Source organism: Penaeus monodon, chromosome 2 (genome assembly GCF_015228065.2).
Source record: "Penaeus monodon isolate SGIC_2016 chromosome 2, NSTDA_Pmon_1, whole genome shotgun sequence".
In the NCBI taxonomy this organism is placed as follows: domain Eukaryota; kingdom Metazoa; phylum Arthropoda; class Malacostraca; order Decapoda; family Penaeidae; genus Penaeus; species Penaeus monodon.
The window spans coordinates 16,581,201-16,592,478 of record NC_051387.1 but is presented as its reverse complement, the minus strand read 5'-3'; positions in this window follow the sequence as shown (position 1 = coordinate 16,592,478).

Below are 11,278 nucleotides of genomic sequence, written 5' to 3'. Positions count from 1 at the left end.
TTTTTGGGTTTTTATTGTTTGGTTTTTTTGCGTGGGGGGGTGTGTTTTGGGTGGGTTTTTGGGTTTTGTTTTTTGTTTGTTTTGTTTCCCTTTTTTTATTTTTTTATTTATTAAATAATAACATTATATTTTTTGGTTTTGAGGTAAAAACCCCAAAAAGAAAAATAAATAAAAAATTCATTTTTTTTTTTCTGGGGTAAGACCATTTTTATAATTTTTTCCCTTTATTGGGATATAAATTTTTTTTAAATTTATGTTTTTTTTTTTTTTTAATTTTTTTATTATTATAAAGTCCTCATTTACAAATATATTATTTAAAAATTTTCTTTTCTACCACACCCAGACACCCGAAAAAAAAAAAAAAAAATATATATATATTATATATATAAATTATATATATAATTCATAGATAGTCTGAGGCTGATGGTCCCAGAAATGCAAACATTTATAAATAATATATAAATACCTGTAAACTGAGCCGACTTAGACTGATAAACACCCCATCTAAAAACAAACAACAGAAGCACAGCTAGGATTTAAAAAAAAAGCCTCCATCACCCAGGTAAAGGTAACAAATTTATCCAAACTCCGCCGCCTCTTCCCCCCGCCGGGCACAAACAGAAAAACTCGACGCTCCATTATCCTCTATCTCCGCCGTATTTGTCTTCCTCTTCGCGCGGGTGTACCTGCACAAACCAAACAACGATGCAGTAATGATCCTGATTGATTAATAAATCGAAAGGTAAATACGATCCCAAAAACAAACAAAAAAAAAACAAAAAAAAGGGCCCCACTCCGATAATTAATCTTGCATTTCCTCGCTCCGGATTCTTCGAAAATAAAAAAATGAAAAGAAAGAAAAATGACCGGCGGAGGTCATGGATGGGGTGCCGGAGAAGAACAAGGGGGGGAAGAGGAGGGGAAAAAACGAAGAATAAGAAAAAGAAGAAGAAGAAAAAAAAGAAAAGAAGAAAAAATTAAGGGGGGAAAAAAATAAAAGTAAAAAAAAGAATAAAAAAGGCAAAATTAAAAAAAGAAAAGAAAAAAGGGAAAAAAATGCGGAGGAATAAATGGGGGGGAAAATAACCCCGAACAAAATAAAAATAAAAAAAGATCGGGGAAATAATGAAATGGGATTCCCCTTAGGTCAGCCCCCCCTCCCCCCCCCTTCCCGTCGCCCCCTCACAAAAACCCCAATGCGTAAGGATGACGTCACACACCTAAAACTCCCGCCACGAAAAGGGATCACACCTCCGCCCACATCCAGTCGGGGGGCGGCTTTCTCTCCCCCCGCCCCCCCGTCACCGCTCTTTCACGGGCACTCGGGGAAGGGGCGAAAAAGCGTCCTCCGCCCCGAGGCCGCCATCAACACCCGGGGCCCCCGTCCACGCCCACTGAACTCGCCGACACTTTTTGCAATTCTTTACGAAATGGGAGGCCCTTTAGGGATTTTTACGGCCCCGGGGGGGCTTTACGGGGGACCCTGTTCTTTAAGGCTGATACACCTTTACTGGGGATGGGGAAGGGGTAAATCTTTCTTTTGTTCATCGGAAAGTGAAGCGGACATTTCCTTGCTCTTTCCCCAACACCTCATGCAACTTCCAATGCCTGTCAGATATTTTAGTACAGAATCACATTTAGAAAAAACCCAAAACCAAAAAGCAGTCCGCTTTTCAATTTCAAACTTTTTTTTTTTCTTCTAAAAGCAAATAATTTCTTTTTTAATATGCAGTTCACCTCTTTATGCCAGCCACACTTTAAATTAAAAAAAAAAACAAAAGCTAATCACACTTAGTCAAAAAAAAAGTACCCCGCCCCCAGGTCCCGCACCGCTTGGGCCCCCGGCCGGCAACGTAAACAAAGCCCAAAACTCACGTCTGCCTAACACCTCCTCCCCTACACTATGGTTCAATTGTAACGCTCCCTTCGCTGGGACGTGCGTGACCACTAAAAAAAAAACTTTTACCAACACAAAAACCACGCACGCTTAGACTGGCGGCCCACGCCTCATGCGCGTCCTTTCTGCCCAGTGCTACTAAACCCGCAAGGGCGGGTAAACGGGCTCGAAAGAGGGGGGGGTCTGCTTTTTACCTATTCCTCGACTTTCCCTTTTCCCCACTTTCCAAAGTCTACTCCACTCAATAAAGAGAGAAAAAATACACCGAAATAAAAATGTTGATCCCAAAATTGGGTTGGAAAGATGCTGAACCTTCTCTTACGATGGTTATGTATAAAAATGAAACGTTCGAAAATGTACTAACTATCAAAAAGGAGGGTAAAAGCTGCTCTCTGTGTACTGTGTTCGATCCCCGCGGGGGTGCTAAAAGCTATTTCCAAAATAATAACAAAGGGTTCAAAAAAATCAACAAATATCAAGGCGGGAGGGGGGGTACTAAAAAGCTGATATTTGGGAACCTGTGAAAAATAACGGACAAAGACAACCCCAATGAAACAGTCTCTTAGAAACCTGCACGGGAAGGGGCTACACAAATACCAAAAAAAACTGGGCGCGAAAGAAGGAAAATGAGGCCCCGGGCCCAAACACCGTCTTAAACAGCCTCGACTAGCTAAGAATCTAGGCTAGGAAAACCAAAAAGGGAAAACAAACGATTTCGCGAAAGTGCTGCACATCTTTCCACATCCACGTCAGGCTGCGGTTTGCCACTAGCGGGCGTTATTAGCTGGTCAGGATGTCATCACGCCACACACAACACAGGGCCGGGGGGGCGCCGCGCACGCCCCGCCCACACTCCCCGCCTCCGGGGGCCCTTTCCTCTTTTGGGGGGGCCGGGGCTTGCATTCTGAAAAATAATCTTTTCCCTTTTCCCTCCTCTCCTTCCTTTTTATCTTCGCTTAGATCCCTGTCAAAATATCGTCCTCGTAAAAGTCCCGGGCTCTACGCGTGGGGGAAGGAGAGAAGAGGATCCCCCATTCGTTTTCTGTGCGGTGCTTTCGTTACAGAAAAATGGGGAAAATGTAGAGAAAATCACACAGGGAAAATTTAATTGTGATTTAAAATTGTAAAAAAAAATCTAAACATGCGAGACAGAGGAAGAAAAATTTGAAAAGATCGGGGGCTAAAAGAAAGGTTGGGTTCTATTATAAACGCCCTCAGTCGTGTTCTAAAAATTTATATGTCCTTAACCTGATATTGGTGAAGTTATGGCGTAGGAAAAGCCTGCAATAAAGGCTTACTCATGCACGCTTAATGGAGAAAACTATAGCCCCCGAACTTACTTAAATCCACGGTGAATCTGAAAATAAAATTTCCTACAGCCCAAAGCGGGCTTTCCCTTTTTGGAAAACAGTGACAAAAATGGCGCTATTAATAAGCCAAATCCTGTGAACGTGAACTTCTGTGAATATAATAAATTTAAACATTTATAAAAAATTTCGCATTTTGAATTAACCTTATGCTTCCGTGAGAAGGTTGTTTTATGCTCTGTGCCCAAAAACAATCCCGCGATGTCCGAAAGACTGATTAATAGGATTTCTAAAAAGCTTTTTTTTTTTTACCTGACCAGGAGGCAAATCTTCTTTTTTAGTCAAATAGAGGTATAATTTATTAACCATTCAATAATCTCGCTAAAATAGATAATCCCCGAAAGTTCAGAATGACAGCGATTTCTATGCTTCAAAATTTTAAATTGATTCCCCAAAAAAAAACCCCAAAACACCCCCATGAATTAGCGAAATTACAACACGCTTCCAAACCACTATCCATACGCGGGTGGAAACTGCAATTTGTTATGTAATTAAAAAAAAAAAAATCAAAACCCGCGGGGACCCCATGATCATGATTTTTGTTCGCTCGACGGCCACCCCAAAATAAATAGTGGGCGTCCGTTTTCTCTTCGGAGTCACCTGTATAAGAAAATGATCTCTTACAGAGTAACTAAACCAATTCGCCTATTACGCCCTTGGAAAAACGAAAGGAATTTATCTTTTTCTTTGAAATTAACATTAAATTTGAATTCAAGCAATGCTTTTATAACTTTTTCTTATACTCGTTTTTTCTTAACATCTTGAAAAATATACCTAGTTGCAATTACGGGATTACAGCCCACACAAAATTTTGCCATCAAAACCCAAATGACAACCCAGAACAGCATGCGTGGCGTATCCCTGTCGTTGAATAAGTTTTGCCTTTGTTCATGCTCTCGTGCACCCCTCATACCCTCCTTAAGCCTGGTTGGGGCGGTGGGCGTAAAGGGAGGCCCGCCCTCGCTCAGGTAACCGTAAAGATCCGGGGAATTGCCGGATTTGTAGCCACATTGCGTGGGACGTCCCATCGGACTGAAACCCTAGCAGGACAACACTTTTAAGGGCGAGATACACATTTTTGTGCGGGGCTACTGCATTTTGACACTCAAATAATAGTTGGAAAATTTTAATACAACTATTTTTTTATAAATCTTTTTTCCACCAAAAGCACGGTCAAAAATGATTGAAAACATTTTGACACCAAATTATAAATTAAAATACGAAAGGGAAATTAAACATTCAATTAAAACACCCCCAAAACACAAACCAAACCCGACGCACAATTCTTGCTATACCGCCCAAAATACCGCACTCCAAAAAAAAGAATTTTCGAAAACGCTAGTCGACTTTACAGGCTACAACAACGCACCCAGAGCGCACAGCATAACACAGACACTGTGGGGCTAACGAAGAGGGACTGACGTGAATTCCCTCCCCGCTGGGATAAAAAACCAGCTCCCTGGGGTGTACTGGAGGCGATAATGCTGGCGGGCGAGTCCCCTCGTCCCCGGGGGCCTTTGGAGTGCCTGCCCTTGCCGTGACATGAGACGCTGACTTGCTCGGGACGGGGTTTGCTTCGTGACGTCGCTTAGTTTTGTCACTGTCTGGGGGATTCCCAGGGGACTTTTTATTTCTTGGGAGCCCCCTTGGGGGTAACACCGACACTAAAACCTGACCGCTATCTCTCTCCTCTCTCTCTCTCTCTCTCTCTCTCTCTCTCTCTCCTTCTCTCTCCCCCCTTCTCTCTCTCTCTCTCTCTCTCTCCCCTCTCTAAAACGAAAATTCTGGGAAGGACGCGTAAACGGTGACATCAACCCAAAAATAATTAAAATACATGTGCTGAAAAAAAAAATTTCATATCGCCATCCATCAAATAAATTCCGGGAGCAGGATAATACCGAGCGGGGGGATTCACATACACCTTTTTTTTATACTCCAGGAAGGCTCCATAAAATAAAACGAATTTAATCGAATCCCTAAAATTTTTTGTTAAATTACACAGTAAAAGCTCGTTTACTCTCGAAAAACCTCTTTATACCCCCATTCAGTTTTTAAAACCCCGGGGGTTTTTCCCAAATGGAATACAACAGCATCGACCTGACACTTTTTTCAAATTTTACAGGGCTGCTTGAATGCTACTGACTATTTTTTTGATTTAAAAATGTGGCACACGAAGGTAGAGGAAGGACGCTATTTACCTTAGCGGGTCCAACTCTCCAGGTCCTGTAATCCGTGTAAGACCTGGTTGGGACCCGGGGGACGTTTTCATACCCCCAAATACGCATCCCCTTCTGGGGTACAGTGTTGGCGTTGTCTTGGGGGCTGTTTGAAAAAATGCGAGTTGGTTAATGAAGAGATTACTCTAAACAAAAAAATCATAAGATTAAAAAATCTATTAAACTGAATATTTTCCCAAACATTTATATTCCGATGCTTCCCTTTTATTAAAAATCAAAATTTCTTAAAGATTCATTCACTTATAACGAAAAGGGATCATCTATGGGCTGACCTAGCCGGGGAAAAGTGCAAAAAAGGTCACTGTGCGGGTTTGGTGAGTCCAGCCCTCTCATGTACCATACTGGAAACCTCACCACGCTGCTGGGCTTGATATTCATATGATTTTCGCCCCCTTCTCCCTCGGCCCTTTTCCCCACCCGCGAAAGAAAAAAAATCATTTTTTAAAAATTTTTTTTGTCTAACAAATTTAAAATGGATATTTTAAATTTCACAGGCAAAAATCATGAAACCTTAAAACAGTTGATGCAACTGAAAAAAAATAAAAACGTTTAGATAAATGGCCTTTTGCATCTCGTATAAGTGCTGGCCTCTCTCTGGCCACCACTTACCTTTCTCTGGAGTTTTCAGGTCGGAGCGCTGTCGTCCTTGCTCGTGGGCTTGTAGATACGGGGGTTTTCCGAGGAAGTGCTTTGCTTGGCCGCTGGTTTTCTCTGGAGGACCGCTGATGTTGGGCCCGACTCGGAGGGGGTGACCATGTCCTTCCGGTGGGTTGGGCATGGGGACTCACCCTCGCACGCTGATGCCCGTCGCGGGGTCCCCCTTGCCCACTGCTTCTGGCGCGCAAAGCCCTTCGGGGCGGGCACTCTTGAGCTGCGTTGGCCCCCCCCCTAGGGGGTCCCCCCCGGCCGCGAGCGCTGCTTCCCCCTTTTAGGCGTGGGGGCGTGCCTGCGGGGCGGACCATTTTGTTTTTAGTCTTTGGCCTGATGGACGTTTGACGTTGGGCGAAAGGCCGGGGGGGTCGGGGGCGCAGACCCTCGGGGGGCACCCCCTTGGTCTGGCCCTTCACGTGGGCCGTGGGCTTCGGGGTGCCGTGCCTGGGGTGCCTGGGGAGGGGGGTGCCCGGGGTTGTCACGAAGTCCTGCTGCTGCATTGCTGGGTCTGATCCTGGGGGCCGCTGTGGCTGTGCTCCCTTTTGGTCCTTTCCTTGGGCGGCAGGCGGGTGGGTGGTCTTTTTCTGGGCTCGTCCCTGCGGGCCTCCGGCCGCGGACCCGCGCAGGGGGGCCGGGGGTTTCCCTTTCGGGATTGGTGGGAGGGGGGATGGGGCGCTGGGGGGCCGAGCCCCATCCACTCGAGGGAGCTTGTCGCCCTTTTTGGCGCTCCTGTCGCGACTCTCTCCGCGAGGGTCCCCCGGTGGGGCCCTTTTGACCCCCCCGCGCGACCCCCGGGGCCCCCCCCGCTCCCCGCCTCCTTTCCCTTTCGGACGCCTTGGGCGCTCCTTCCCCCCCTTGCCCCCAACTTGGAAAAATTGGACCTGGAACCAAAACAAAGTTCCCGGTTTTCTGGGGCGAAAGGCGCGTCCCTGTTTGTTAAGGGGACAAACATTCAAAATCGCAGTAACAATTTAAAAAATAGTAAAGATATGATAAAGTAATGATGAAAGACAAAAGCAATTAAGAATAACAGCGCAGCAAAAATAAAAATATAATGATAATAAAAATAAAAGATGATAAAATAAAAATGTAAATAATAATGTAAAAACAATAAAATAAAAATTTAAAAAAATAAAAACATAAAAAATAAAAATAAAAAAAAAACAACAAAAACAAAAATAAAGTAATCCTAACATCAATAAAAACAAAAACAAAAACAACACAATAAAATAAAATATAATAAAAAAAAATAATAATTGATGTTGCTGTTTTGTTGAAAAGATGATAAAAATAATAAAGATGACGGCTAAAAAAAATCCAAACACAAAAAAACTTACAAAAACAATAACAGGAAAAAGAGACTGATCAATTTTTAAAAAAAATAACACCTGCGGAAACAAACACGTGAAAAAAAATACCCTGATTCAAAGCCAGGGAGAACACCATCACAGGGGAAAAACCCCCTTGCCCCCCGGGGCCCTGCGGCTTGGTGGGGGGGGCGTCCCCCCTGCTGCGCCTCCGCGTGGCTCGCTATCCTGCGCTGTCTGGTGTCAAGGCAAGCTGCGGGGGTGGGGGGCGTGCTGTTTTCATTTTTTGGGCGTAGGGCGTACGTTATCGGGGCGTGTCCCAGTTTAAAAGGGGCGGGGTTATGGTAGGGTACTTATGTGCTTCGGTTGGGGCTTGGGGGATTATGTACATTTTTGGGGGAGAGTTTTAGGGCGTAAGCCGGGGGGTTTATATCTAGGTTTTAAAAGGGACAGTATGGTTATGCCTTCGGTGTGGGGGGAAAGTTTTTTTTTTATCGTTATTATCGGAAAAAACTAAACTTAAATTTAAAACCCACGTTTTTTATACAACACGATAAGAATAATACTTGCGATCCCTTTTCTTTTGATTCTGAGAATGGGGATTGCTTTTATGTATCTTATTAGTTAAAACTACCTTTGCAAAGCTAATAGCCCCGGAAATTTAAAGACCGAGAAAACCTAGGAAAAAATCCCCCTCCTGGATCTTCCCCCTGAATTTTACTGATCGTTCCCAGGCATCCATTCAGGAAGTTTTAAAAATAAGGAAAAAAGCAAAAATTCCTGTATTCTCCCGAAACCAAAAATTAAAAAATAATTTTAAAAAAGATCAAACACTTATATTTTCCCCCTCGTGGCCAAAGATACATAAAGGTATATCGGCGGAACGTAACTTCCCATACAATGTATCTGTATCTGCTCCGTGACGTGACTACCGTGACCACACATCTTTCTCCTATTCTCCTTATTTAAAACGGGCTTGACCGCTCCGTAAATTTGAGCAATCAGCCGGGAAATTCCTTTAGACATGTACACTGAAAATTTGTACCGTGTTAAGTTAGTCTCTCCCACCTGACAAACCTAACTCCTCTCACCCATCCCCATCCTTATTTCCCTTTTGTTTGGGTTATCATTCCACTCTCGTTCTTCCATCCACTGACTCCCTCTCCCGACGCAGCGAAGAAGACTTACCTTTGGTGTGGGGGAGCGGAGGCGGGTTTGGGGTCGGGGAAAACAAGCTGGTCACGAGTCAAACGCCGGACCTGGCGCTGCTGAACCCACTCTGCTGCTCGTTCGTTTGCTCACCCCCCTGCTGCCTGTAGGGGGGGGGGAAAAGGGGGGTCATTGCAAATCGTTTAAAAGGAAAAGGTGAAGGGGAGTGAAAAATGTAATGATGATTGATTGATGTCTTTTGACTGCCGTCTGAAAAGGTACGGTGATGATGAAATGAGCAGATGGAATGCGACGCGGTGGATTGTCGAAAGGGTGAGAAAAACAGAAGAGAGGGAAAAGAAAAGGGGAAAAAAATGAAGTATCTCTAAATTTCGGTTTTGTCAGAAAAGGGGGGAGAAATTTTTCCCGAAAGGGAAACACAAAGATGTGGCGTGGGCTTGATTCATTGGAGGGGAGGAGTGGGAGTGTGATGAGGGGGAGTGAGTAACTTCTCACAGACGCGTGTCGATGGTCATGTTCCCGGGGGAGGAGGGTCATGCGCCTTCACCAATTACCAAAAATGATTTTTGGTTACACGACCGCTCACAACGGGCCCAAAAAAGAAAAAAAAATGTAAAAAAAAGTTTTTTGTGTGAGTGTATCATATTAATTCAAAGAAAGGGCGTCTATTCATCAAAATTCACACGTGGCACCCACACTGTCCATCATGATTTTATTCGCGCCCGGCTCGGGAAAACTCCGCGCCTCCATCAAAGCCCATCTGACCGGACAGGCCGAGGATCAACAGGTCACGGGGTTTTTTGCTCCTCCCCCCCCCCCCCCCACTTTTCCCGGGACACCCACGGGGCCTTTCCTCAACCCTGCCACAGGGGTCCCCCCAGCACTCCGCAGCCAATCATACGTCATTCCGCCCAAAAAAAAATCCCCTACTCCACGTCGTTCATATGACCGGTCGACCCTACTACTTATTATTCCAGAAACAAATATCTTCTGTGGGTCTACTGATAATGATAAAGATAAAAATGCATGTTACCCCTTCCAAGCATGACATCGCGCCCCTGTTCCTTCGTCCCTTCATAACGTGAAATCCAATCCCCTTTGCTCCCCCCCCCCCCCCTTCCCCCCGGTCCCTCATGCCCTCCCCGAAAAACCGATCAGGGGGCTGACGGCCCGATCGCCAGCGAAAGGCTAGACGAAGGAAAAAGCCTTTTTGTGTATTTCTTTGGCTCAAGGGCCAGCGCGCCGACAAGGGGAAAAACGGGCGGTTTTTTCTGTCTCTGGGCTCGTTAGTTTCAATCAATCACACAATTACGAATCACCATTTCCTCCGGGCGTTTCTTGGAAAAGGCACCAAAAAATAAAAGACGGTGGGTGTTAAACCTTCACACCCCCAAAAAAACCCCACACTTGGAAGTTTACGAACACCCGCCTCTGGCTTTGATAAAAAGTACAATTAAAAAGTAATGCTCTTAAGTAGACGGAGAGAAAGAAAAAAAAACCTCCTACTTATGAAAAAACTCCCCAAACCCAACTTTTAAAATCCGATCTACACCCACCACAAAAAAGGCCGCGACACCCCTAAGTTAAACAGCGAGGGACCCCTTTTTTTTGGGAAACCCAAATCGCTAATGAGGGGGGAAAAATGGCACAGGTTGGAAACAGGGGCTACATCACTCGCACACCTGCTACAAAAAGGACGTGCTAGGGAAGTAAACCCGTGAAAGTAAAGTGAGAGAATTTGCAAATGAGTTGTATCAATTAATCTGATATTCACAGTAATTATTTTTTATGCATACTAATCATTATAAATTTTCAAATAATTTAAAGTATAGCAGCAAAACTTTACTCCTGAACTAGCAAGGGGCAAATTAAAAATTTAATTTTACATTACCTTTCCATATTTTTCGAGAATGAAAATAAAAAAAGGAAAGGTTGCCAAGGTTACAGAAAACCCCCGACCCCCAAAGGGAAAAGGTCTAATATTTCTAATCGTCCAAGGAGGGGTTTCGTTACAACCATGACAAGTAGTAGTCTGAATAGCTGCAAATATGCATGTTATCTTTGCATAATCATGTACATCTTATACTGTGCGTAGGTATAAAATGTACTAAATACAAACGAAAGTAAATACCTTATCTCAACTATCTGTTAATCTAACAAATCATGCATAACTCTACGTTTATTTTCATACATATACACATCATTACAAATACAAATACATATTCATATACATAACCCCAACATACAACATATATATAATATATATATATATAAAATATATATATATATATATATATTTTTATATATATTATACCCCACACAGACACACACACCAGAAAAAGAAAGAAAAAGAAAAAGAGAGCGAGAGAGGGAGAGGCGAGAGAAGAGAGAGAGAAGAAGAGAGAGAGAAGAGAGAAGGGAGAGAGAGAGAGAGAGAGGAGAGAAGAGAAAGAAGAGAAAGGGAAAGAGAGAGAGAGGAAAAAGAAAAAAGAGAAGGGAGGGGGGAGAAAGGGGGGAGAGGGGAAAGGGAGAGAGAGAAAGGGAGAGAGAGAGAGAAAGAGAGAGAGAGAGAGAGAGAGAGAGAGAGAGAGAGAGGGAGGGAGGGAGGGAGGGAGGGAGGAGAGAGAGAGAGAGAGAGAGAGGAGAGAG